Consider the following 26,251-nt stretch of genomic DNA (forward strand, 5'->3'; position numbering starts at 1 on the left):
TGTCCGAACACCCCTGTGTGCACACACGTGCACGAAAAAGATCTAAAGCTAACAGCGAAAGTGAAACACACGAAGACACGCATGCATCATCTCTCGTCTCTCATTGAAGTTATCATGATCATATCTCGATACTTTGGCGAGATATGCCTAATGTTGGCGTGTCGAAGAAGACTTCTTCGAGTCAAACCTGTGACGGGTTTTAACACATTTTTCGGAAGATTGCATAACATCTGAGTAAATATCTGTCATGATTTAAAATTGTACCCGGAGTACGCCTCGTATGTAAGCATGAGATGCTTAAAGTTTCGAAGCAATCCACCGGGTCATTACTAAAATACAGCGCTTTTTGTCAAGTACGTACCCCTCAAAATTGACACACAAAAACTCCCCTTTTTGACCGCTCCTGCGATCGACACCTGCATCAGTTGAAATGACATATCACACAAAATACGCATGATATCGAAACAAAACAACCTGTTCTGGACAGGTAATTGTATTTGCTTTCTTCTCGTAGGTATAAGTTACCTATTCGGAATATTCATCGAATTTTTAATTGGTATCCTTACGTTTTTGTCAGCCCGGGTAGATTGTGAGGCACCCTTATTTGGGCGGCAGTCACGTGACCCCTGTATAAGAAATCTTTGATGATCCGAAAAGTGTGCCAGATAGCCAAGTGGATGGCCTTTAATGGCATAGAAAGTGTGCCAGATAGCCAAGTGGATGGCCTTTAATGGCATAGAAAGTGTGCCAGATAGCCAAGTGGATGGCCTTTAATGGCATAGAAAGTGTGCCAGATAGCCAAGTGGATGGCCTTTAATGGCATAGAAAGTGTGCCAGATAGCCAAGTGGATGGCCTTTAATGGCATAGAAAGTTTGAATTGCAATTGACACGAAAATGAATGTTTTAGTTGGGGTACGAAAATGGGTGCAATACTTTTTTTTTCCGAGTTTAGTTAGGATTTTATGCCGATACCCGAGAGGGACTTTGGTTATGAGATTGTATCATTTTAATCATAAGTTGAGAAGAGGATTTGTAACGTTCCAAAACGATACTTGACAATAGATACGACTGATGGCTCTCTTAGGAACTGAGTATTAGTTTACTCGTCAGATACCGGCACGGTTGGCCTAGTGGTAAGGCGTCCGCCCCGTGATCGGGAGGTCGTGGGTTCGAACCCCGGCCGGGTCATACCTAAGACTTTAAAATTGGCAATCTAGTGGCTGCTCCGCCTGGCGTCTGGCATTATGGGGTTAGTGCTAGGACTGGTTGGTCCGGTGTCAGAATAATGTGACTGGGTGAGACATGAAGCCTGTGCTGCAACTTCTGTCTTGTGTGTGGCGCACGTTATATGTCAAAGCAGCACCGCCCTAGTATGGCCCTTCGTCAGTGGTCGGCTGGGCGTTAAGCAAACAAACAAACAAACAAACAAACTCGTCAGATGAAATTTGATACAGCAATGGGGAAACATGAACATATGACGCCATAGATCCGTGCACTGCGGGGTGTCAACTACGCTTGAACTACGCATCCCTTTGAACGGTCGCGCTAGTCACAGTGTTGCTGATGACGGGTGCATATAGGTAGGCCTAGTGTTAAAAAAAATACCCAGACAACTGAGTTTATACTGCAACGTGACATGTCTTTGTATGTGTGAATAGTGTGAAGAACCGTCAGGCAAAGTGAGAGCTACGCCGTACTTTGAGAAAAGTATCAAATATTTCTCCGCACTCCCCCCCCCCCCCACACACACACATGCACACACTCCAGTCCAACCATAGTCCACCGTCGCCTCACGTGTCCCTCCCGGTCAATGGTTCCGTGACGGTGAAGGATGGGTGGTGTAACGAAGTGTTTGGAGTTGGGACGCCAGCACAGTATAGGGCGTGAGCTGGGTGGCGGTGTGACAGTGGGAACCAGGGGAGGGCAGTCATGGCATTGTCAGCACGAGAAAGGCGCTGCTCACAGCAGCTGCTCTCACTGCTCACTGCACAGTGACATACATTTAGTACCACCACACAGGGAAGGGGAGGCGCAAGCAACTGGCGTTCGCTGCCTTCCTTGGCCCGATACAGAGAAAGAGACAGAGCGTTGACCTCGTAAGGCTGGGGGAGGGGGGGGGGGGGGGGGGGAGCAGGACGTGGGAAGGGTAGAGGCTGCGGGGAGGAGTGAGGGAAGGCGGTTGGTAACAGCACTTGGCGGCTGTCATTGGTGGTTGGGTGCAGATAGTAACTGAGTTGTATCAGGCTGTCTCTCTCTCCCCCCCCCCCCCCCCTTTCTCTCCGGATCTGAGCTGCGGTCACTTGCCGCACCCAAATGGAGATATACAGTAAACTAACATAGCCAACTCAGACAGGCTAACAAATATATTTTAAAAGTTAAATAAAAGCACATCTGCTTGTTTTTATTCTACGTGTTGTTTTTGTGCAACGAATGTATTGAACCAAAAACATGTGTGAATGTATATAAATTACCATGTTAGTGCACCACACGACTAATTTGATTCACCAGGATTAGTTAGGGTGACCTGCTAAACGTTATAGTGAGGCCGGGTTGTTTGTCACATACAAAATAACTGAGACAAATTGAGATTTTGAACTGAAGACATAGTCAGGGTGACACTTTGACTGCCAACTCGCGGTGAATTGATATTGATTTTAATGCGCTTCGAATATTGAAGGGATAATACATACGAGAAAAAAAACACACCCTCAGATCGCGTCCAAAGTTATATCAGAAGACTTCTGCGTAAACAAATTATGCTTCCGCTGCTTCACTTTGCAAAAGTCCACTGAGTTGCTTCCCTTGTTTAAGTTCATGATGCTTGTTACTATGGGCGGCCGCATCATAGAGGACGCCGCCGTGTGACTACTTTTTGTTTCCAACACCGAAGAGAAGCAGCGCTCTGAACTGAGCACATACACTCACTTTGGTGTAAGTAATTACCAAACTTGTGCACATGTTGCGTTTTCGAGTTGTGCGTCTAGATTCAAGTAGGGCCTACAGTGGATTCCTCAGATTTTTCAGATTCGTTCAATTCGCCAGAACTGACTTGACTTGAAACTCCCCACAAACGGTCAGACCAACAGATTCTGTTTAACACTCAGAATGCACACCTCTCTGAACCTTCTCAGCTGACACCCTGACACACGCCGGTCAGAGGCTTCTGTCTTGCACTGATTTTGATAGGCCGAAGTAGGCCTATATAGATATATATATAGATATACTCATATAGGCTTTAAAACTGATGAAGTGCCATGCAATCGTTAACAGAAATGCAGGCTTCGATCTGTAGTTTATGACTGAATATGTTATTCTGATTCGCCCTTTTATACTGATTCAACCCTGACACTGCGCACAAGACTGAACATTTATATATCAGGATATATGGATAAATCAACAGGGACGACGTCTTGCTCTCTCCAATACATGATGCCTCTTCTCTAAATAAATAACAAACAAGTCGTGTAAGGCGAAATTACTACATTTAGTCAAGCTGTGGAACTCACAGAATGAAACTGAGCGTAGTCCGCCGCTAGTGCAAAAGGCAGTGAAACTGAGTGACGAGCCTGTTTGGCGCGGTAGCCGCATTGCGCTGTGCTTTACTGTACCTCTCTTCGTTTTAACTTTCTGAGCGTGTTTTTAATCCAAACATATCATATCTATATGTTTTTGGAATCAGAAACCGACAAGGAATAAGATGAAATAGTTTTTAAAACGATTTTGAAAATTTAATTTTGATCATAATTTTTATATTTTTAATTTTCAGAGCTTGTTTTTAATCCAAATATAACATATGTATATGTTTTTGGAATCAGAAAATGACGAAGAATAAGATGAAATTGTTTTTGGATCGTTTAATAAAAAAATAATTTTAATTAGAAGTTTCCGATTTTTAATGACCAAACTCACTCATTAGTTTTTAAGCCACCAAGCTGAAATGCAATACCAAACCCCGGCCTTCGTCGAAGATTGCTTTGCCAAAATTTCAATCAATTTAATTGAAAAATGAGGGTGTGACAGTGCCGCCTCAACTTTTACAAAAAGCCGGATATGACGTCATCAAAGGTATTTATGGAAAAAATGAAAAAAACGTCCGGGGATATCATACCCAGAAACTCTCATGTCAAATTTCATAAAGATCGGCCCAGTAGTTTAGTCTGAATCGCTCTACACACACACACACAGACACAGACACAGACACAGACACAGACACACACACACACACACACACACACACACACACACACACCACGACCCTCGTCTCGATTCCCCCCTCTATGTTAAAACATTTAGTCAAAACTTGACTAAATGTAAAAAAAGCTGCATTTAATTTATAGCCCACTATAATCTGTTAGTTTTAAACTTCTGGCCCAAAACCTTGTACCAACATGTAAGTGAACTCACTTTAAGCGGGAGGGTGACTCCGTTTAGATCAATCGACGTAACATGTCGTTGATATTCCGGGACGTCTCAGTTTTAGGATCGACGAAAAGGCCTTCTTGACTGAGGAAGATCCACCGCCACACTTGTACGTTTACGAACGTAATGTGCGTGTGTGTGTGTGTGTGTGTGTGTGTGTGTGTGACTAACTTTTTATATTTAGTCAAGTTTTGACTAAATATTTTAACATCGAGGGGGAATCGAAACGAGGGTCGTGGTGTATGTGCGTGTGTGTGTGCGTGTGTGTGTGTGTCTGTGTGTGTGTGTAGAGCGATTCAGACTAAACTACTGGACCGATCTTTATGAAATTTGACATGAGAGTTCCTGGGTATGAAATCCCCGAACGTTTTTTTCATTTTTTTGATAAATGTCTTTGATGACGTCATATCCGGCTTTTCGTAAAAGTTGAGGCGGCACTGTCACGCCCTCATTTTTCAACCAAATTGGTTGAAATTTTGGTCAAGTAATCTTCGACGAAGCCCGGACTTCGGTATTGCATTTCAGCTTGGTGGCTTAAAAATTAATTAATGACTTTGGTCATTAAAAATCTGGAAATTGTAAAAAAAAATAAAAATTTATAAAACGATCCAAATTTACGTTTATCTTATTCTCCATCATTTGCTGATTCCAAAAACATATAAATATGTTATATGTGACCCTCCACCACGAAATGAGTCGCATGTCACCTGGCGCGGTTCTGCGCTAGGCTTAATATAAGTCCGGGGAGTGTCTGGTAACAGTGTGAGGGTCACCTTAGTCACAGGCTTATAACTCAAACAGTTTTCGCTCTTTTCTAAAACGGTTTTCACCACTGGATAGAGCATAAATAACTCTTTATGAAAATGCAATAATATGAAAATCATGCAAAGGTGACATGTGACTCATTCCGTGGTGGAGGGTCACATATTCGGATTATAAACAAGCTCTGAAAATTAAATATATAAATATTATTATCAAAATTAAATTGTCCAAATCAATTTAAAAACACTTTCATCTTATTCCTTGTCGGTTCCTGATTCCAAAACCATATAGATATGATATGTTTGGATTAAAAACACGCTCAGAAAGTCAAAACAAAGAGAGGTACAGAAAAGCGTGCTATCCTTCTTAGCGCAACTACTACCCCGCTCTTCTTGTCAATTTCACTGCCTTTGCCATGAGCGGTGGACTGACGATGCTACGATTTTGGTTTTTCTGTTCATTTCACCATTCCCAGTAACTCTTCCTTATCTTCTCCAGTGTTTTGCGTACCCCCCGCGGGTTAGGGGGAGTCCCATATTGGTTGGGACTAGAAAGAATTTACCCGATGCTACCCAGCATGTCGTAAGAGGCGACTAACGGTTCTGTTTCTTCTCTTCTTTTGTCTTATTTCTGCCTTACCAGTCCTTTCACCTATATTTCCTTCCAAGAAAACTCTCCCTACTATTCCCTGCAGTTTTCCAATTCTTTTCTTGTTGTCTTATTTCTACCTGACTGGATCCATCACCTTTATTTCACTTACCAAAAGTCTTCTTTTCCACATCCTTATTTCTCTGCACTCCGCATGTCGTATGAGGCGACTAACGGATTCTGTTTCTCCTTTAACCCTTGTTAAGTGGTTCTTGTATAGAATATAGTCAATGTTTGTAAAGATTTTAGTCAAGCAGTATGTAAGAAATGTTTAGTCCTTTGTACTGGAAACTTGCATTCTCCCAGTAAGGTCATATATTGTACTACGTTACAAGCCCCTGGAGCAATTTTTTGATTAGTGCTTTTGTGAACAAGAAACACTTAACAAGTGGCTCTATCCCATCTCCCCCCTTTCCCCTATCCCATCTCCCCCTTTCCCTCGTCGCGATATAACCTTCGTGGTTGAAAATGACGTTAAACACCAAATAAAGAAAAAGTGTTTTGCGTTTATCTCCATTCCTTCGTGTGGCTTCAATCCATATTCCCGTTTCTACGTTACTATTTTTAGAATGTCACTGCGCTGTCCAGAACGCTTCCCTTGCACCCGTAAGTTGTTCTTACTGTCAAAGTGAAAAGGTCGAATCAATTTATAGCCACGCGAAAAATACACTGTAACCTATCTCTATATATTTATACATATACATATACATATATATACTGGAGGAATACCCGGCTTCGCCGGGGTGAATCGCGAGACAGAGACAGACAGCGTGGCGGTTCACCACAATCACCTTTGAAGGCGAAGTCCTGTCAAACGGGATTGAGAATTTTAGAGCTTATTTCTTAGCCCTATATTATCTGTTGTGGCTTCTCAAATGCCAAAACATACAGACAGATGATAAAATCGTTTATTTAACGTCACTCTGTAAAAACATTGGCGACATTTGTCTTAGATTAAGAACACACACAGGCACGCACACAAACTTTCCCTTTATGTACAGTGGTTCACCACCCTCCCGCCCCCCGCACACTCTCGCTCATCTAATTAAAAATGGTGTTAAGAGATACTTGGATATAAAATGGTATTTTTAAAAGTTCTGATAAAAATATATAGTAGCTGTATGAGAAGCAATGGCGTCAGCCGCAGCAACGTCTCTTCATATCCAGGGACCAATTGGGTGCGTGTGCATAAGTCCAGCGATAAGTTTGGGACCTTGCCACCCAAGGTCTTTATTAAAACTTAAAAGATAGCTTAATTTTTCCCTTGAGGTATTTGGCAGAATATTTCTATTTGAGTTTATAAACTGAGTCAGGGGTTGAAAGTGGCATGAATTCAAATCACACTCCAAAGTCAAATGAGCAATGGTGAGGTCGGATTGACAGGTGCATTTAAGCTCTAGAAATTGGTAATTCCCAGCTTCTGCCCTTAGGCGGTTAATCCTTTTTATTACACGTGGGCATGAGTTATAGGTGTTCATCTGTTTTGATGGGGCTTCCCCGGGTATTCCCTTCCTTCGTGTGGCTTCAATCCATATTCCCGTTTCTACGTTACTATTTTTAGAATGTCACTGCGCTGTCCAGAACGCTTCCCTTGCACCCGTAAGTTGTTCTTACTGTCAAAGTGAAAAGGTCGAATCAATTTATAGCCACGCGAAAAATACACTGTCACCTATCTCTATATATTTATAGATATAGATATACACATATATATACGGCTTCTCTGTGTGTGTGTGTGTGTTTGTGTGTGTGTGTGGGCAACACCTGTGGATTTAAGAGTTCTGTTTGTGATGGGGTCTAGCGGCTTTTGTCTGTCTGTATGTTCTGGCATTTGAGAAGCCACAACAGATAATATAGGGCTAAGAAATAAGCTCTAAAATTCTCAATCCCGTTTGACAGGACTTCGCCTTCAAAGGTGATTGTGGTGAACCGCCACGCTGTCTGTCTCTGTCTCGCGATTCACCCCGGCGAAGCCGGGTATTCCTCTAGTATATATATATATTGTCAGATGAGGGTAGTCTCCCATGCCAACAGAAGCTACCATTCAGAGAGTGGTTTGCTTCTTAGTTGGATACCATGAGTTGACAACTCTCGCCATCAGTACCACCTGACCACTGATGAGACACAATAGTGTCGAAACACGTGTCTGGTCTAGGTACAAAAACAATGGTCCTCCTCAGGACTAGATTTCCTTGTGAAAGGGACTTTGCATTGTAAATCTCGGTCCCCTTTGAGGAGGGTCTGATGCTCCCAATAGGCTGTCTGTGAAGGGATACTTTTTTCTCTTTCTCTTTCTCTGCTAAGAGATTTTAACAAATCTCGGAAGAAAGTCTCTGCTGACTTTCAATTGTTTCTTTCACAATTTCTGATGTTTTATAATGTGGTCACCGTTAAAGTTGCATCGCCTTTAAAGCGATCCAATTGAACAAGTCTTGCAGAAAACTTCTTCTTTACCAAGTCCTGTGTTGAACAGCAGTGAAAAGTTGACCGCTTTTCCTGTTTAACCTTTTCAAAATTAGATCTAACTTGTTCGCGTATCCATTTCTGGATCTGCAGGCTGGTACAGAGTTACCTCCCTTTAGGCTTTTTCAAATTTCCCTTGTTTTAACCTAATTTCTTGGTTAAAACTTGTCTACATTTCTAAATTCTTTCTTAATCAAATATCAATTCCACACTTTGGCCTTAAATGAAAGTGTTTCCCTTCACAGATATCCCCTTGGGGTTGTCAGATGAGGGTAGTCTCCCATGCCAACAGAAGCTACCATTCAGAGAGTGGGTTGCTTCTTAGTTGGATACCATGGGTTGACAACTCTCGCCATCAGTACCACCTGACCACTGATGAGACACAATAGTGTCGAAACACGTGTATAGTCTAGGTACTAGGTACACACACAAATTACATGGTCTAAACTAAAGCTGTAATAAAGTGTTTACGGATCAGAATTGAGTCCACTCGGCACCAAAGTTTTTAATTTTGCAATCCAGAAAGACTCTCTTTTCCATCTCTCATCCCGGTGTAGGATCCGGTCCGGTCCCCCCTCTGAAGTAGTCCCCCGGGGGACCAATTCGTGGCAAAAACTGCTCTATAATGGTCCCCCCTTAGACATCCAGCCTCGTTTTTCTTGTTACAATGTTCTCGGAGTTATTTTTCAGCAAAAACCGGCAAGGCAGCACCTTTTGTGATACCAAGTAAGTCAGATGACATCAGTATGTGTGTGTGTGTGTGTGTGTGTGTGTCTGTGTGTGTGTGTGTGTGTGAGAGAGAGAGAGAGAGAGAGAGAGAGAGAGTGAGAGAGAGAGAGAGAGAGAGAGAGAGAGAGAGAGAGAGAGAGAGAGAGAGAGAGAGAGAGAGATTGACACCTTTCCAGATCACTCCGGTTATGCGACACTACCGCGAGCGTCACTACCGCGTGTCACACTACCGCGAGTACGACACTACCGCGTGTAACACTACCGCGTGTCACACTACCGCGAGTACGACACTACCGCGAGTATAACACTGCCGCGTGTCACACTACCGCGCCGCGTACCACAACCGCGAGTACCATGACCGTAGAGAGAACGCATGCAAACTTACTTCTTGTGAGTTTGTGTTCTAACTTTGATTGGAAGCAACCCATTCTATATGTATTCTGATAGTGTGTTCTGATCGTTTTGAGTTCTTGGTTAGCATGACAAACATTGAATTAGTGTTCAGAGAACAGACCAGGCCTTTTTGTTTTATATTTCAAGGAAACATTTCAACCTTTGCCTTCAGCCATGGAAGTCATAAAATGACACGCGGTAATGTTATACTCGCGGTAGTGTGACACGCGGTAGTGTTATACTCGCGGTAGTGTCGTACTCGCGGTAGTGTCGTAATCGCGGTAAGTTCTGTTTCCGTACCCGCGACAGCGGCAGCGACAAAAGAAAACGCGCGCAAACGCGTGACGTGTTTCCGTACTTGCGTTTTAAACATGCGGTAAAATCTGTAAACTCCCGCGTTGCCGCGCGACAACGCGAAAAAATCGCTCCAGGACCCTTTCAAAAAAATCGCGTCGCTTGCCGCTTGTCGCGCCGCTAACGCGTCGCGCGTGTGGAAACACTCCTGGTCATTTTCTATGTGCTTGATTTTTGTCGCGCCGCTGGAAAAACGCTGTCGCGGGTACGGAAACACAACTTTAGTGTGAGACGCGGTAGTGGTACTCGCGGTAGTGACGCTCGCGGTAGTGACCAGCACCCGATCACTCCATATAAACGCTGGTTCTGGTTGCATTCTGCCGCTGACATACAGCTAATAGGATTTGTTTAATCCTTTTGTGGTATTGCTGATGATGCTGAACATGTATTTTACTAGTTTACCAATATGTATCTTTGACCCTGATAGCCTACGAAAACGGAGCAATCATGGCCCAACATTGGCCCAATGCTGAATTTATTGGCGCGGTGTTGAGCCTTAGTCGGGCCGTTGTCGTAGGCTGTCAGGGTTTATGTAGCCTTGTTCCATTGTATTCTGACTGTCATAAAGTAATTAATTTTAAGAGAAAGCAGTCATGAACACAAGGAGCTGGGAAAAGTTATATATTATTTGTGGCATAAACTAATAAAGTTAGTCTCTCTCTCTCTCTCTCTCTCTCTCTCTCTCTCTCTCTCTCTCTCTCTCTCTCTCTCTCTCTCTCACACACACACACACACACACACACACACACACATACTGATGTCATCTGACTTACTTGGTATCACAAAAGGTGCTGCCTTGCCGGTTTTTGCTGAAAAATAACTCCGAGACAATTAGATTCAATGAATACAATGATACAAGTAACCGGCAAGTCATAAATCCAAGAAGGTGTGGGGACCGACACAAAATAGGCTGGTTGTGGGGTCCGTCACAGAGAAATTAGGTCGAAAGTGGGGTCCGACACAGAAAGTGGGGACCGACACAATGAATTATGGGAACCGTCACGCCTACGTCACAAAAGTGTGGGGGGACCGAACACAGCCAATTTCACTGACTACTTTTGTTGTTTTTATTATTACGGCTGTTTGGATGGCCCTACAATCTTGAAACTTGGGCTGTCTGCTACAGACATGTTGAACTTTTTGCTGGACCAACGACAGTTCCAAGCAGGCATTTTTTGGTAGGATATTTCTTGCCGATGCTACGAATTATGCAGTTTTGCAGTAAAGTGAAAGGCATTCTACCTAATAACGGCTAAAATATCAAAAACCTTCAATCCAACAGCACCTAGGCATGTAGTGTAAACACTCACAGATCTAACAAGACCATTCTCAGAGAGCAACATTGCGTAATACTACCATAAATGGATGTTTTGGGTGACAGTACCTCGATCTTGTCCGCGAATTTTGGCGTGTGGGAACCGAACACAAAGGGTCAGGGCACCGAACACAAAGCGTAGGGGAACCGTCATAGTGTCACCGGTGTGATTATGGGGACGTAATCTGTTATGTTTCCTTCTATTCGCAGTTCTGTTTCTCGCTTGTGATCAACATGACAAGCCGTATGTGTTTGAATGTGCTCTCAACTAAAACAGAAGTCAAACTAGCAATCCTTAAAAATCCAGTCCGTTCGAAAAGCAATGTTATGCTCATGTGAAGTTACAGTGTACCTGGTACACACGTTCTTATCAGTACATCATCGACTACGGCTGGTCGATGCAATTTGCGAGTTTTTTTTTAGCTCTTCTGTGGTGCAGTACTGAGGCCCTTATAGACGATGAAGGTGTCCAAGATCTCAGGAGATGCGTGTGTAACTACTAGGTATTTAGTCAAATCCGTGTAAGAGGCTTTCAGCTGACGGGGACAACCAAGCCACCATTATGCACCGACTTGACATAGATCAACAATTACAATTTTTGTAAAGATTTTAGTCAAGCAGTATGTAAGAAATGTTAAGTCCTTTGTACTGGAAACTTGCATTCTCCCAGTAAGGTAATATATTGTACTACTGACGTTGCAAGCCCCTGGAGCAAATGTTTGATTAGTGCTTTTGTGAACAAGAAACTATTGACAAGTGGCTCTATCCCATCTCCCCCTTTCCCCGTCGCGATATAAGTTATAACCTTCGTGGTTGAAAACGACGTTAAACACCAAATAAAAAATAAAGAAAGTAATTACATTTGCTAAGTGACCTACACCCAACAGTCATGAATTGACTGTGAAAATCAGTCAAGATTAAGATATAGGTGTTTAACATCGTCGCCTTAATGATGATATGTTTACACTCAGTTAAAAAAATATTTGTATAAGTATCGTGGTTGTTAAAAGACCCTTTTTTGCAAAGGACGGCGCGGACTTCCTGGCAGCCACTGGTCTGAGGATCTAGCACGGCCACCAACATCGAACGCAGAAGAAGAAGAAGCAAAGGACGGCCTAAGTCTCAAAATCACTTATTCAATTTTGTGCTCAAACGGTGAATCCCAACTCGAGTCATGCGATTTACAAGCAAGATTACGTTAGGCACTGTCTCCTCGATAGCGCATGGGGTCAATGTTGTCAGGCCAATGGAATTGGAGAAAAGACGCCAAAACTTAGGGCGACCGACTTTCACTAAGCTTAAAATAGTGACAGTTAAATCGGCTCTTTCAGTCACAGGCACTGACAGTCACTAGACTTGAGTTCCTGCTAGTCAGTGTCGACATAATCTGAACGCGGTCAGCTGAAGTAGGTTGCATCAAACAATACATTAGTCAAAATACATCTCCCGTTAGCCGCAACGAATCGATTATGGACGTCGTCAGTCTCTGATGAACCGACTCCAGTACTGAGTTGACATTGTGCAGCGGCACTGAGTACTCTGTAATCACTGAGTGCCACGTTTTATGTCAGCGCTGTTCCTGTAATTCAGTTGCACCAGTTAGCGCAGGCATGTCACGTTAAATATTACTTAAAGTATAATCAGTCTCAGGCTAGGTCAGCGCCGCAGTTCCTCAGTACTCAGCAATTTAATATTATAATCTACCAGTAGGATATCAGAATTTAATATGTTACTGTCAATCAGCGACGCCATGCGCAGCATGCGAAAGAGTGTCAATGAAACCGTGCTATTGAGGTCCGTACTGATGGGTTCCGAGTGTTGTGACAGCTAACTATGGGGACAGGATGCTGACTGGCATCGACCCACCCGTTCGCCTTACTGGGTCACTGGGACTGCTCAGGCCGCTCGGGTTCACTGGCAGCCGCACAACTGACATGCATGGATCATCACCATGAAGAAAAGGGGGGAAAGTTTAGCGTGCGGTGAGAATGAAAGCAAGTGTGGAGTTTTATTTTGTCAGGGTCCAACAAATTTAACTGTTTTAACTGTTCAGGATGAATGAAATAAACTAACTTATACCCGGACATGGTGCTAGTGCGAGTTTGTGTTACACATGTGTATATTTATATTGTATACATATTTTGTTAATGAAAGGACTCTGCTCAAAGTTCGTCATTGAGAATAACTACAACATTTATAACGACTGATGCCGCGTATTCCTCCCGAGTCAGTGGTCATATGCAGTACTCCTGCTTCAGACACCTGACAAAAAAGGGCTTGAGAGTCGTGTATGTAACCTAACCATCAATCATCTCATGAGTAAATCCGCGGCTTCACGTCTTTTCTATAATTTCTATTTCATCAGGGCTGTTTATTCCAAATCCCACGAACCGCGTGTAAGAGTGAAGGCTAGTTGACTTACAAAGCAGAGCGCCTGCTCGGAAAGAAGGGGAGAGGAAAAGGAGAGAAGCGCGGAGGGGGCCGCGCTACGCTATGACTACTACTAGCGTTGACTGTCGTGTGCATTCGCTGCATTGTGCAGTGTGCACAGGGGAAGTAACTTTGCGCTGCAGTGCGCCCAATAGATGCTCCCTGATCGCTGCGCCATCTCCAGTTAAAATGTCAAGAGACAGAAGAATGTTTGCATATCTTGCAAGAAAACCGACTTAGTAAGGGCGGCCTCAGCCCCATGTCGTCAGCCGGAAAGCGACCAACGGAAAGTGGTAAGTCTTGACTTTGTGTCTGTTCGTTGATGTATGAACTGTTAACCTTCTTCTCACGATCATAGAAAAGTGTGTCGTTTTGTCGATCGGCAAAGACATTTTACCGCGAAAATGACACATGTCAAAAACGGCTTGGGGAACAAAGCGGGTCCTTTGTTTACATTCGCACATCCGCTCCGCTGCGGCCTTATGGAGGCAAGGGGGGTTTGGAAAAGGGCCGGAGTAGGGAAGAGAAAAAGTTGATGAATTGGATCAGTACAGACGGTTTGTGTTGTGAAGCGTGTGCTAGTACATTCAGTGTGTTACTGAACCAAACGCGTACAGCGCGAGGCAGGTGTGGCAAGCAGACGGCCCGCTTAGGTCAAGTTGACATTAGTACTCTTATAAGTGATCCGTCTAGACAGACGTGCGGGGCTCTATCGGTAAACTTGTGTAACTTTGGGTGGAGTTAGCGTAGTCGATAGAAGGTGAGAGAATGCTTCTCGGCAGTTTACCTGACGATAAACTTTACTTACCCCCTTACCCCGTTTCTTCGTGTAGTCTGTTTCTTCTTTTAGAAACTTCTTTACAAGCTAGAGAACGCGGCGCGCTGTGTATGCAAAAGAGTTGTATGGAATTATGCATGATGGCGTAATATTGCAACCTACTTTTCCCCCCACGGCGGTGAAGTTTTAGTGTGAACTGACAACTGAGGGAGGCTACTGCTAAACATAGCAGTCACCCACACAGTGGTGCGGTTAGTGGCAGGCAAGAGGCGGCTGGCGTGGTGCAGTGGCGGTGCAGCTGCAGTGTTGACTATGTCAGCGAGAGGAGCGCCGTGACACGAGGCCAGTGACACAGCGCCAGGCCAGGCACAGAGAGTGGGAGAGAGTCTGGCAGCATGTCAGGCGGAGGGGGAGGGGTGGAGTGGGGTGCTGCATGGTGAATGGTAGTAGCTGCATCGATCTACTACTTGCTCTAGTCCTAACAGCGCCCTACATGCACTACTGCCCTTCTTCCTGCTACTTGCTTGCAGGGCATGCACACCCACTGCATTCGACTTGAAGCAACAGGGAAGACAGGCGAGGCGGCCAAGCTGTGTCAGTGTACATACAACTCACTGCATCATAACATCTATGGTATCCTGTTCATCGTATGAGAAGTAAGCTATACCAGGATACGTTGCTACCTAGCGGCCTTTCTTTTTTTCAACTTCCTTTATCTGTCAGTGTACAGTTTAAATTTAGACGGCACAAGTTATGCAGTAGCTGCAGGGCAGGCTTTGCGTGCACAGTAGACTACTGTCTTGCTAAAGGCTCAACACTGAGCTTCCAAAAGTCATCTCAACCTCAACTTCTCCATGTTTAAAACTGGTTTGACTCTTCTTTTATATATTTGGTGTATGTTAGATGTCTTTGCATGTTGACCAAGTAGTTCGTATTGTAGCGTTGGTTTTTTTTCCAAAGATTGTGAATTACAAATGTCATGATGACATATTGATTTTTGAATTGTGGACTTGAGGCAGTCACCAAAAACTTGAATGTTGTACAAATGGATTTTGCAGTTATTTAATATTTTAATTTATGTAAATTCAGCCTGACAGTGTTGGCAGTCGTTCTCTTTCATTTGTTACACCCAGACTGGATGAAAGAATAAGAAAGATGATAAAATGGAGCTAGAAATAGCTGCCGAACTGTTCTTCTAAATTATGCTTTTTACAGTTCATGAGGCATGTGATTTGGAACAGGGTATACTACATGTTACACTTACAGGAGTGACTGGTACTGATAGAACATGTTTAAAGTGTAATGTTGTACTTAGCAGATTGTTTACTCTTACTATAACTTGTCAAAAAGTACAAGTTCAGAGTGAACTCAGTATTTATAATTGTAAAGAAGGGGGTCAGGCAGCTTAAGGGGTTAAGTTGAAATCTTGACATTTCATTGTTTTTGTGTGTATTTGCTGGTAAAAATACAAAGTATAAGGTATTAGTTGACTCTGAAGTTTAGTTGTACAAGTGGATATGGTTTATTAGAATGAGAGAAAGAGAAAAAATATATAGATGGGAATAAAACAAAGTGAAAGGAAATGTTTCAGTTGAAGTTTAGTGGTACAAGTCAGGGTTTATTAGAATGAGAGAAAAATGAAATACATGTACATGAGAGTAAAAACCAGGTGACAGGAAATGTTTCAGTGAGTGGACTCACAAGCAGACTGGAGTCTGTTTAGGAATGAGAGAGAAATGGATGGGTGGGAATGAATCCAGAGAACAGGAAATTTTTTAGTTTGAGTGTGCTGTGAAGAAATGTCTTTCCTCCTGCTGTCAGATTTGAATGCTTACACTTTTGCTGGTACTCCTTTTTAAAGTTACACCATATATGATACGTTATATGAGAATAATGAATCTTATAAGTCAAAACCACAGTTTTTGGTACATTTTTTTATTTCAGATTGTTACTTTAGTTGTTTTTTCTAGGTTTTAATACAGTCTTTATTTCAGATTGTGAATTTAGTTGTCTTTTCAGGTTTTGTTATTTCTTTATTTCACTTTCAGATTTTTAGTTGTCTTTTTCAGTTTTTTTTAAATTTCTTTATTTCAGATTTTTACTTGAGTTGTCTTTTTAAGGTTTTGATACATTCTTTATTTCAGGTTGTTACTGTCTTTTTTAGGTATTAATATATTCTTTATTTTAGCTTGTTACTTTATTTGTCTTTTTTAGGTATTGATACATTCAGACCTGGGAACCCATACAATTTCGCTGTACTTTGTACACTTGATTGTCCTAAAATGCGATCAGTATTGTGGGTGGAAAAAAATACAATCAACAAAATTCCGAGACTTCTTTTCTTCACAAGCGCATCCCGAAGCCGATCCAGTGTTTGTGTTGTTTGAATGCTGTGTGGAGTACACTCATTTTTCTGAAAATACACCAAGTTTCTTTGAGAATACTCAGTGCAAAACAGGGGTTCCCAGGTCTGCACATTCTTTATATAAAGAGTTTTTTTTTATAACTTAGGTTGTCTTTTTTCACCAGCTTGATTAAATGTACAGTACTACAGCATGAAGCCTGACCTGGACTGGTTCATTGTGCATGATCATTTGTGGGAAAGATAAAGTTGATCAAGATGGAGGTTTCGGTCAGCAGAGCTTTGAAGTGGTCAGTCACATTTTTCATCTTGCACTTTCAACTCGTCAAGCCCTGTAATAACAAGTTTGCAAATGTGATATGTAAATGTTCTTTTTCAGGACAAAGTTCGCTGATTTATTCAAAGCTTGTTTTCTCTGTTGTACAGTGGACCCCCCTTTTTGAGACTACCTCTGGTAAGCCCTTGCTTTTTCACATTTTCTTTTTTCACTTCTCTCTAAATTTACTTCTAGTTTTTCTTCTTCTTCTTCTGCGTTCGTGGGCTGAAACTCCCACGTACACTCGTGTTTTTTGCACGAGTGGAATTTTTACGTGTATGACCGTTTTTTACCCCGCCATTTAGGCAGCCATACGCCGTTTTCGGAGGAAGCATGCTGGGTATTTTCGTGTTTCTATAACCCACCAAACTCTGACATGGATTACAGGATCTTTTTCGTGCGCACTTGGTCTTGTGCTTGCGTGTACACACGGGGGTGTTCGGACACCGAGGAGAGTCTGCACACAAAGTTGACTCTGAGAAATAAATCTCTCGCCGAACGGGGGGACGAACTCACGCTGACAGCGGCCAACTGGATACAAATCCAGCGCGCTATCGACTGAGCTACATCCCCGCCCCACTTCCAGTTTAAGACTCACTCCTTTTCAAGACCTATTTTTTCCTTAAATTTGTGAAGGTCTTAAAAAGGGGGTTCTATTGTATGACTAATATAAAGTGACTGAAATGTTTGCCTTGTAGTTTTACTTGACCACATTGGTCAACAGGAAGGAGGTGGAGCTTCTCCTTAGATTAACATAAGGTTTACAACAAGGTTAGCATCACTCTAAGTCTGGCTGCTTTGTACACTTGTCACATGTTTCCATAACAGTGACAAAGTTCTCATCTTGGACAGTCTCAGTGAAGACTAACCAATTGCGATCAGCGAATTTAACTGAAGTCAATTCATGTCTGTTTTGCTCCTTTAAAGGCTTACTAACTCGCTCCCGTGTTTACGATGTGTAGTTTGCCCACAATCGATGTCAAATGCATCATAAGGCCATATAATGACGATATGTCGCAATGCGCGGACCATATATATACATGCATTACAGCTTGTTCTAGCCTCTGAAAAAGTGAGGATGTCAACAAAGACGCGGAGTTATTTCCCTTGCGTCAACGTTACCTCTGTTGGCAAATCTATAAATAGGACGATCTAGATCAAAATAAAAATTCAAATATCTCAACATTTAAGGGGTCCTAGACCACAATATCTTGCAGGGAACTTAAATTTAGCATGTCTCCAGCTGTGGGTAAAGCAATTAGCATGAATAGTCATCAGCTTTCTATGCCTTTAAACAGTGTTTCCAATTGCAAAATCATCATTAAAATGTAACCATCTGTGAGGTGGGAAGTAGGAGAGGTTGTGTACGTACCAGACCTTTGGGTCTATCTGGTTCCTATTTTGTTGTATCCTAGTTCCTACATACACATGGCTCACTCAAAGTTTGGGAATGAAAACTGAGTTAGTTATGTACAAATAATCTACTTACACATAGCTGTTTGGCAAATGTATGTTGCATGGGACACACTGACATGAAAGTGGACGATTTTTTTCCCTCTAGAGAAACTGCATATCAAGTTACACTTTTTGTGCTCTTCCATTCCAGTTGACAATCAATTGTTAACGCATGTTATTAGAAAAAATAGAACGAAAACAGATCAGATAGAATGAAAAATGTACTGGTGATGTCATTTGGGACATACTGACATGAAAACGTCACCTTTTGTCATTGTATCATTGACGTAATTTGTAGCTCCATGTTAAGCTTGGGCTCTGTTCTGCTTTTTGTGCCAATAATAGTATTATAGCAGAGGAACTTAATTTGACATTTGCAGTAACAGGGCAAAGCTTATGATGCTAATTTCAGTTTTTTGTTTATCTTCCAAGGTTACGTTAATGAGTTATTGTATTAAGAGTTACAGTTTAAGCTTTGTATTCTGTGATACATGAGCAACAACTTTTGAAAGTTTTATCTTCTGCATTCACCTTGATATCTGTTTGCTCACGCTGGCTGAACTTTTCTAACATCTACCCTAACATTTTAACCTTCCAGGATTCCGGGTACATATCTATGTGCCGATTCACCGCAAAGCAGCCTTTCTTTAAATACATGTTTCGTACTACATTTGAACTGCTTTCCTCCAGGTAAAGGGCAAAAACTTGTCCCTAAACTTGGCTAATTTTCTTATGTTTCTTTTTTTAAATTCTTTTTTTTAGATTCAGTCAATACTTGAGTGGATGATTTAACGAGGGCAGTGTGTCTCCCTCTGTATGTGTGTGTGGGTGTGAAAGGCATTTCTCAGAAACTATCCGACAGGTTTTAAAGGTGGTCGTCTATATTTTTGCTTTTTTTCAATAATCTTATGGTTAGATTTCGATACAAAATTATGTCAAATGATGAATGAACCATGGGGGAACAAGTTATAGAAAAAAAAAATATGTAAAACAAGATTTTATTTTTGGGTAGCGTGACTCACGCTTAATATTTTGTTTTCTGTTTGCTGAGAACATGTGCTTTGCCTAAAAATACTGACCAATCAAATTCATGTCACTGTGCTTATAGCCACGCCCAAACAAGTGCAGCAACAGTTTGACACTGGAGCGCTGTCCACGCTTTTTTTTAAACACACGAAATGCACGGGATTTGAGAGGAGTTTTGCGCTTGGCATTTTCCAAATAAGGATATCCTACTATGAGTACTACGCTGGAATACTACAATGAATTTTCAAACGGCTACACTGGCTTCGTCTTTCCTGATCGAAAGGGGGTGTATTGTTGATATTTGTAGATAATAGACTCTGCATTTTAATGGTCAAATGGCGATTTCGGTATAAAAAATGTAGACAAGGACCTTTAATGAAAATTGTTGCATGCATTTTTTACTATTTAGGGCATTTGCTCGATATGTTTTTCTCCAATTTTTGATAGCAATATTTGATGTCATATTTGGCCGTTTAAAAAAAGTTGAGGCTGTCACGGCTACATTTTTTATCAATTTTCTTGAAATTTCTGTCACACAACCTTTGAGGTGGTCTAGACTATTGGATTGCATTTGAGCTAGGTACCTAAAAAAAATCGTTTATGGAATGTGCATTCAAAATTGGCCGCTTTTTTTACTTGAAAAAAAAATTGAAATTGAAATCACAAAATTGATCATTGTATTCCCTATTTTTTCCTGTATCCACAAATATATAGTTTTGTTGTGTCTGATTTGAAAAGGTGCTTAAAAAATTAAAACCGTTACATAGCCATTTTTTTATTTTTCAAACAAGACACATGAAATTAACATTCATCTATTCCTTATCATTTTTGGATTAGAAAAATATCAGAGCAGTTAAAACGGAACGAGTTCTGCATGTCATGGGAAAGAACAATCAAATTTGTATCCAAAACAGTCAGTTTTGTACCCCCATATTGTCTAACCATGACGTTAGAGGTGTCATTCTTTTCAGAGGCCATGCAAGGTGGGTTGGGAAGCTGTTATTGAGGGAAATGAGACAAAACAACGATACATTTCAGTAAATTTCGGTGAATTGTGGTAAGATGTCATAAAATATACAGGGAATCCTAAGTCATATTATATATGAGACATTTATAGTTATGCTGTTATGTGACATGCCAGGAAGAGTTTTAACAATAAAGATGTAATCCTGTCATAGTGAACAGAAACATTTGAAAATTAGCAGGCGTATGTATTCAACACCAAAATTACACTTTAATTGAATACAAATTTAACACAGGCCGCTCACAGTGCACAAGTTTAAACGCGAACAAAAGTTTGTGGAAAATGGTCTTTCAAGACCCATGCTTAGTGAAGTGTGTCAGTAGTGAGCTTTTCATTGGCGTAGGCTGACATTGCTGGCCGTGTATGATAAAGCCCAAAAGATTACTCTAACTCTCATGTTGAAATTCTCATATTATCCCCCTTGTCTGATTAAGGATATACATGAAAGGTTAGTATTTGGCGCATCTGTTATTGCTCATTATCCGCCAAAAGTGGTTCCAAAACAGCCATTAATGGCTTGAGGGAGGAATGACACCTACACTATTCAGCATGCCATAACGTCATTGTTAGACAAGATAAGAGAACAAAACGGACTGTTTTGGATACAAAATTTGATATTGTCCATGACATGCAAAACTTGTTGTGTTTTAGCTTTCTAGTTTTTTTTCTCCCATTTTAACTTCATAATCTAGCTTTTGTGAATTTGATTTTGGGGGGAGTCTGTGTTGTAGGATCCACTGTATGGACACTACCTCATGTAAAATCGACCTGTTTGTTGAACATGGTAGATAAATGGACAGCTTTTCCAGTCATATAACTGCTTTTACAATAAACAACCTCATCAAAAGATCTGCACTTCAACTTATCTGCCTAGAAACATTTTGTGCAGATAGTTTATTGTGCCATGCTAAACACCTGGACAGATAGTTTATTGTGCCATGCTAAACACCTGGACAGATAGTTTATTGTGCCATGCTAAACACCTGGACAGATAGTTTATTGTGCCATGCTAAACACCTGGACAGATAGACTTATTGTGCCATGCTAAACACCTGGACAGATAGTTTATTGTGCCATGCTAAACACCTGGACAGATAGTTTATTGTGCCATGCTAAACACCTGGACAGATAGACTTATTGTGCCATGCTAAACACCTGGACAGATAGTTTATTGTGCCATGCTAAACACCTGGACAGATAGTTTATTGTGCCATGCTAAACACCTGGAAGATAGTTTATTGTGCCATGCTAAACACCTGGACAGATAGTTTATTGTGCCATGCTAAACACCTGGACAGATAGTTTATTGTGCCATGCTAAACACCTGGACAGATAGTTTATTGTGCCATGCTAAACACCTGGACAGATAGTTTATTGTGCCATGCTAAACACCTGGACAGATAGTTTATTGTGCCATGCTAAACACCTGGACAGATAGTTTATTGTGCCATGCTAAACACCTGGACAGATAGTTTATTGTGCCATGCTAAACACCTGGACAGATAGTTTATTGTGCCATGCTAAACACCTGGACAGATAGTTTATTGTGCCATGCTAAACACCTGGACAGATAGTTTATTGTGCCATGCTAAACACCTGGAAGATAGTTTATTGTGCCATGCTAAACACCTGGACAGATTTTGCTTTTTGGGGAAAAGAGGCTGCTTTTCAAAATCCTAAAAACGTTCCAGGGCAAAAATGTGTGATGCACTTGCTAAAACATGGTCATGGCCATCAATTGTGCTCACCAGATTTTGTTTAAAAGCTGACACACTGACAAAATAATGCACTCATGCAGCTGCTTAAAGGGCAGCTGTCGGGTTGTGGCTCTCAAAATCTGTTCCTTAGAATGAGTTATCATGTAACTGAAACTATACTTAAAAGTTACTTGGTGATTTTGACAGCTTGATAACACAAGTCCGAAGACTTTAGACATGCTACAATGTCTTTAATCGAAGAAAGTTTGCATTCTTGGCCGAGTCAATGCAGCCCGCTCGAAAATTACTTCCCTTGGACGCGTGACGTCAGCCGCGGAATCGGCCGGGTTGAACGGTGCTCTCTTTATGCCGTGTAATGGGCGCAATCGGGTTGTCTAGTCAAGCCCTCAAGCATACTTCACGGGTAGGTGAAGAGAAACTTAGGATGGGGTGACTTCTCCCAGGCCAAAATTTTGCAGTAAAAAACGGAGTTCATAACATGTCTTCTGTCCCCCTCCTGCTTTTGTTCCACTTGAACCCTGTTTTTGTTCAACTTATTGGCAGATATTGTCACGCGTCGAGGAACACAAACACACACACACAAACACACTCACACACAGACACACACACACACACACACACACACACACACACACACACACACACACACACACACACACACACACACACGTGTTATCACACATATATATACACACACACACACACACACATACGTGTTATCACACACACACACACACACACACACACACACACACACACACACACACACACGATAACCATCACAAACACAGTTTGACAAATTCATCTTTGATTTTTTGCGGCCGAACCCCCCTCCCCCATTTTCCACACTAGATCCACTGTTTCATCTTTGTCTCCGTCTCTCTTCCCTTTATCTTATCTCGTCTATCTACTTGAGTGAGTAACTGAAGATGTATTATCATCATCTCTTTCCTAGATTTTCCCACCGACAGAGTTGGCTTTTGTCTTGAATTCAGTACCTCACACGTACACGGTAATTGGTGTGACACCTCAAGCGGACCTTCTTCATAAGTGTACAGTGTCTGCTGACAAGGGACACGAGGGTATGTGGTTGAGCAACTTTATGGTTTAACCGGGTGGACTGGAGGAGTAGCAACAGCATGTGAACCACTTTAGAAATGACTTGTAAAGGTTGCAGTCGGTCAGATCAAAGAAGAGAAAATGTGAACGTGGGTCTTGAGAAGATATTACCATCCTAATACTTTACTTTGTGCAAGAATCAATCACGCGTACAGCATTACAGATGTCCAGCTGTAGTCTACATTGTACTGTAAACTTCACAGCGGCCTTATCGGCTTCCTCGAGTGACGTCACAGCAAGGCTAACGCTGCGGCGGCTTTCTTGTGCTGACAGAGTTGTCGGTCGCGGATTTTGAGTCGTTTCGGCCTGCCAACTGCTTCGTTTTTTTGCGGATTGTGAGAACTAGCAGAAAGTTTCACGCATTTTAATGGTTTCAAACTAATGATGAAAGTGTCTTCTTCTGGACCAAATCAACAGTCTTTAGTTGAATCAACTCGGAAAACTCTTAAACGCGTTTTTGCACGCGACTCTGCGCATTTTTGAGACCAGGCAACCCGACAGCTGCCCTTTAATGTAAACTGAAACATTTTTTGGACCGGTCCCTAACTTTTTAGGAAGAGTGTATGTAGATTAGGAGAGAGGGATTAATTGAGAATATTTGTTATAAAAGCAGAAATTCAGATTTCTTTATTATGTTTATTTCTTCATTTTGAACTCTATTTTTACATTTAGTAAATATTGAACTAAATGTGGTGCAGAAGACTAGGAATTGAGAGGGAGGTGTGTTTGTGTGTGTGTAGAGCAATTCACAGAAAAATACTGGACAGATGTTTTCAAGCTAATTTCAAGAAACTTCCAAATATTTGTCCCCACATTTTTTTTCTCTCTCATTTTTTGTTCGATAAATGTCTTTGATGACACCCCCCGCGGGTTAGGGGGAAGAATTTACCCGATGCTCCCCAGCATGTCGTAAGAGGCGACTAACGGATTCTGTTTCTCCTTTTACCCTTGTTAAGTGTTTCTTGTATAGAATATAGTAAATTTTTGTAAAGATTTTAGTCAAGCAGTATGTAAGAAATGTTAAGTCCTTTGTACTGGAAACTTGCATTTTCCCAGTAAGGTCATATATTGTACTACGTTGCAAGCCCCTGGAGCAAATTTTTGATTAGTGCTTTTGTGAACAAGAAACAATTGACAAGTGGCTCTATCTCATCTTCCCCCTTTCCCCGTCGCGATATAACCCTTTGTGGTTGAAAGCCACGTTAAACACCAAATAAAGAAAGAAAAGTCTTTGATGACATCATTTATCCTTGACACAAGAAACAATTGACAAGTGGCTCTATCCCATCTCCCCCCTTCCCCCGTCGCGATATAACCTTCGTGGTTGAAAACGACGTAAAACACCAAATAAAGAAAAGAATTATTTCCTGAATCCCAAAATATATTCGTGTGTAGTGTTTGAATTGAAAATATGCTATAAAAAAACCCATCTATTTAGGTTCATTGCTGACATGGTTTCTCAGTTTATCAAGGCTGTCACAGTCAAAAGGTTTTTGCCAGCCCAGTATGTACTAGTATCAGTGGGTGAAAAAAGACAGTAACTTTAGACAGCCCTGAAAGAGTTGAAAGATGTTGACTTCATGCTGATTGAGGTAGTCATGGTGAAGGTCAAGCAAAGGGAGGCAGTGATGGCGCTAGTATTTGTTCAAACCGGTACGCAAACTTTTATGATGCAAACAGTCCAGAAAATACCGGTGGGCTCGTCATTGGAATAGTACATCTCAGAGTACTGGTTTTATTGTTCTACCAGCGAAAAAAAACTGTAGTTCTAAACATCAACCAGTAGGTCATACCGGCAGCCATTTTTATGCCGGTATTTTCTCATTTCAACCGGTAAAATACCGCTAATTACCGGTTAACGCCAATAATGGGAGGTGTCTTTGTTACGTTTGTATTTGCATTTTGTTTGTTTGTTTCTTGGTTTGTTTCTTCATGCTTAGTTGCACTCGCTTGGTAGTGGGTCATATACATGTACTTGTAATGTAGATACATTTGTTGGAAGATCTTTAAACAGCATGTCATATTGTGATATTAAAACTATACCATTACCAATGTCTGTTACCCCCCGCGGGTAAGGGGGAAGAATTTACCCGATGCTCCCCAGCATGTCGTAAGAGGCGACTTACGGATTCTTTTTACCCTTGTTAAGTGTTTCTTGTATAGAATATAGTCAATTTTTGTAAAGATTTTAGTCAAGCAGTATGTAAGAAATGTTAAGTCCTTTGTACTGGAAACTTGCATTCTCCCAGTAAGGTAATACATTGTACTACGTTGCAAGCCCCTGGAGCAAATTTTTGATTAGTGCTTTTGTGAACAAGAAACAATTGACAAGTGGCTCTATCCCATCTCCCCCCTTTCCCCGTCGCGATATAACCTTCATGGTTGAAAATGACGTTTAACACCAAATAAAGAAAGACTAATGTCTGTTGCAAAACCTGTCATCCTCCCCTGTCTATAGTCTGTTGACATGCAGGTAACTTAAACATGACAAAAGTATGCTCTGAATGCTAACTTGAAGCATGCGAGCAGTGTGTACAGTTTTCTCAAACACAGTAAACAGTATGTATATGACATGCATTAAGTAGTAATTGTGTAAATTAATGCACAAGGAAAAGAATTCTCTGATAGTTTTGATATCAGCCTGGGGCCATGTATTCAAATGATGCACTTCAAATGAGTAGTTTTGTTGAAGTAACTTGCATTTATTGATTTTCCTCCAGGCTTTGTCAAAAATGATAGCTGTTGATAACACATAAAAAGTAGATTGCATGTGTCGCATCAATAGTTCTGCGCATATTTCATTGCCGCATTGAGCTCAAAGAATACATTGCCATTTATGTACATTAAATGCGCCTTTGTGGTTATTGTACATCTCAGGAAAGCTGTTTTAGCTTGAGCTTAGTGACATTCTGTTATCGCTGACGATTAGTTGAGCGGTGTGT

At 41.5% G+C, this 26,251-nt stretch overlaps 1 protein-coding gene across 3 annotated transcripts in view; it reads left to right on the forward strand.

Moving 5' to 3' along the window:
* The first annotated feature begins 13,639 nt into the window (after nt 1-13,639).
* The window catches only part of LOC138950947 (homeotic protein spalt-major-like), a 46,238-nt gene continuing 33,626 nt past the window's right edge, over nt 13,640-26,251 (forward strand). For 2 of the 3 annotated variants that reach the window (XM_070322662.1, XM_070322664.1), the window contains exons 1-3: nt 13,640-13,804; nt 14,820-14,945; nt 17,078-17,105. The gene's annotated coding sequence lies outside the window, so the exon portion shown is untranslated. The remainder of the gene's footprint in view (nt 13,805-14,819; nt 14,946-17,077; nt 17,106-26,251) is intronic. The other variant, XM_070322663.1, reaches the window with a different exon arrangement.

The sequence above is a fragment of the Littorina saxatilis genome, linkage group LG16 (assembly GCF_037325665.1).
Source record: "Littorina saxatilis isolate snail1 linkage group LG16, US_GU_Lsax_2.0, whole genome shotgun sequence".
NCBI classification, from domain to species: Eukaryota; Metazoa; Mollusca; class Gastropoda; order Littorinimorpha; family Littorinidae; genus Littorina; species Littorina saxatilis.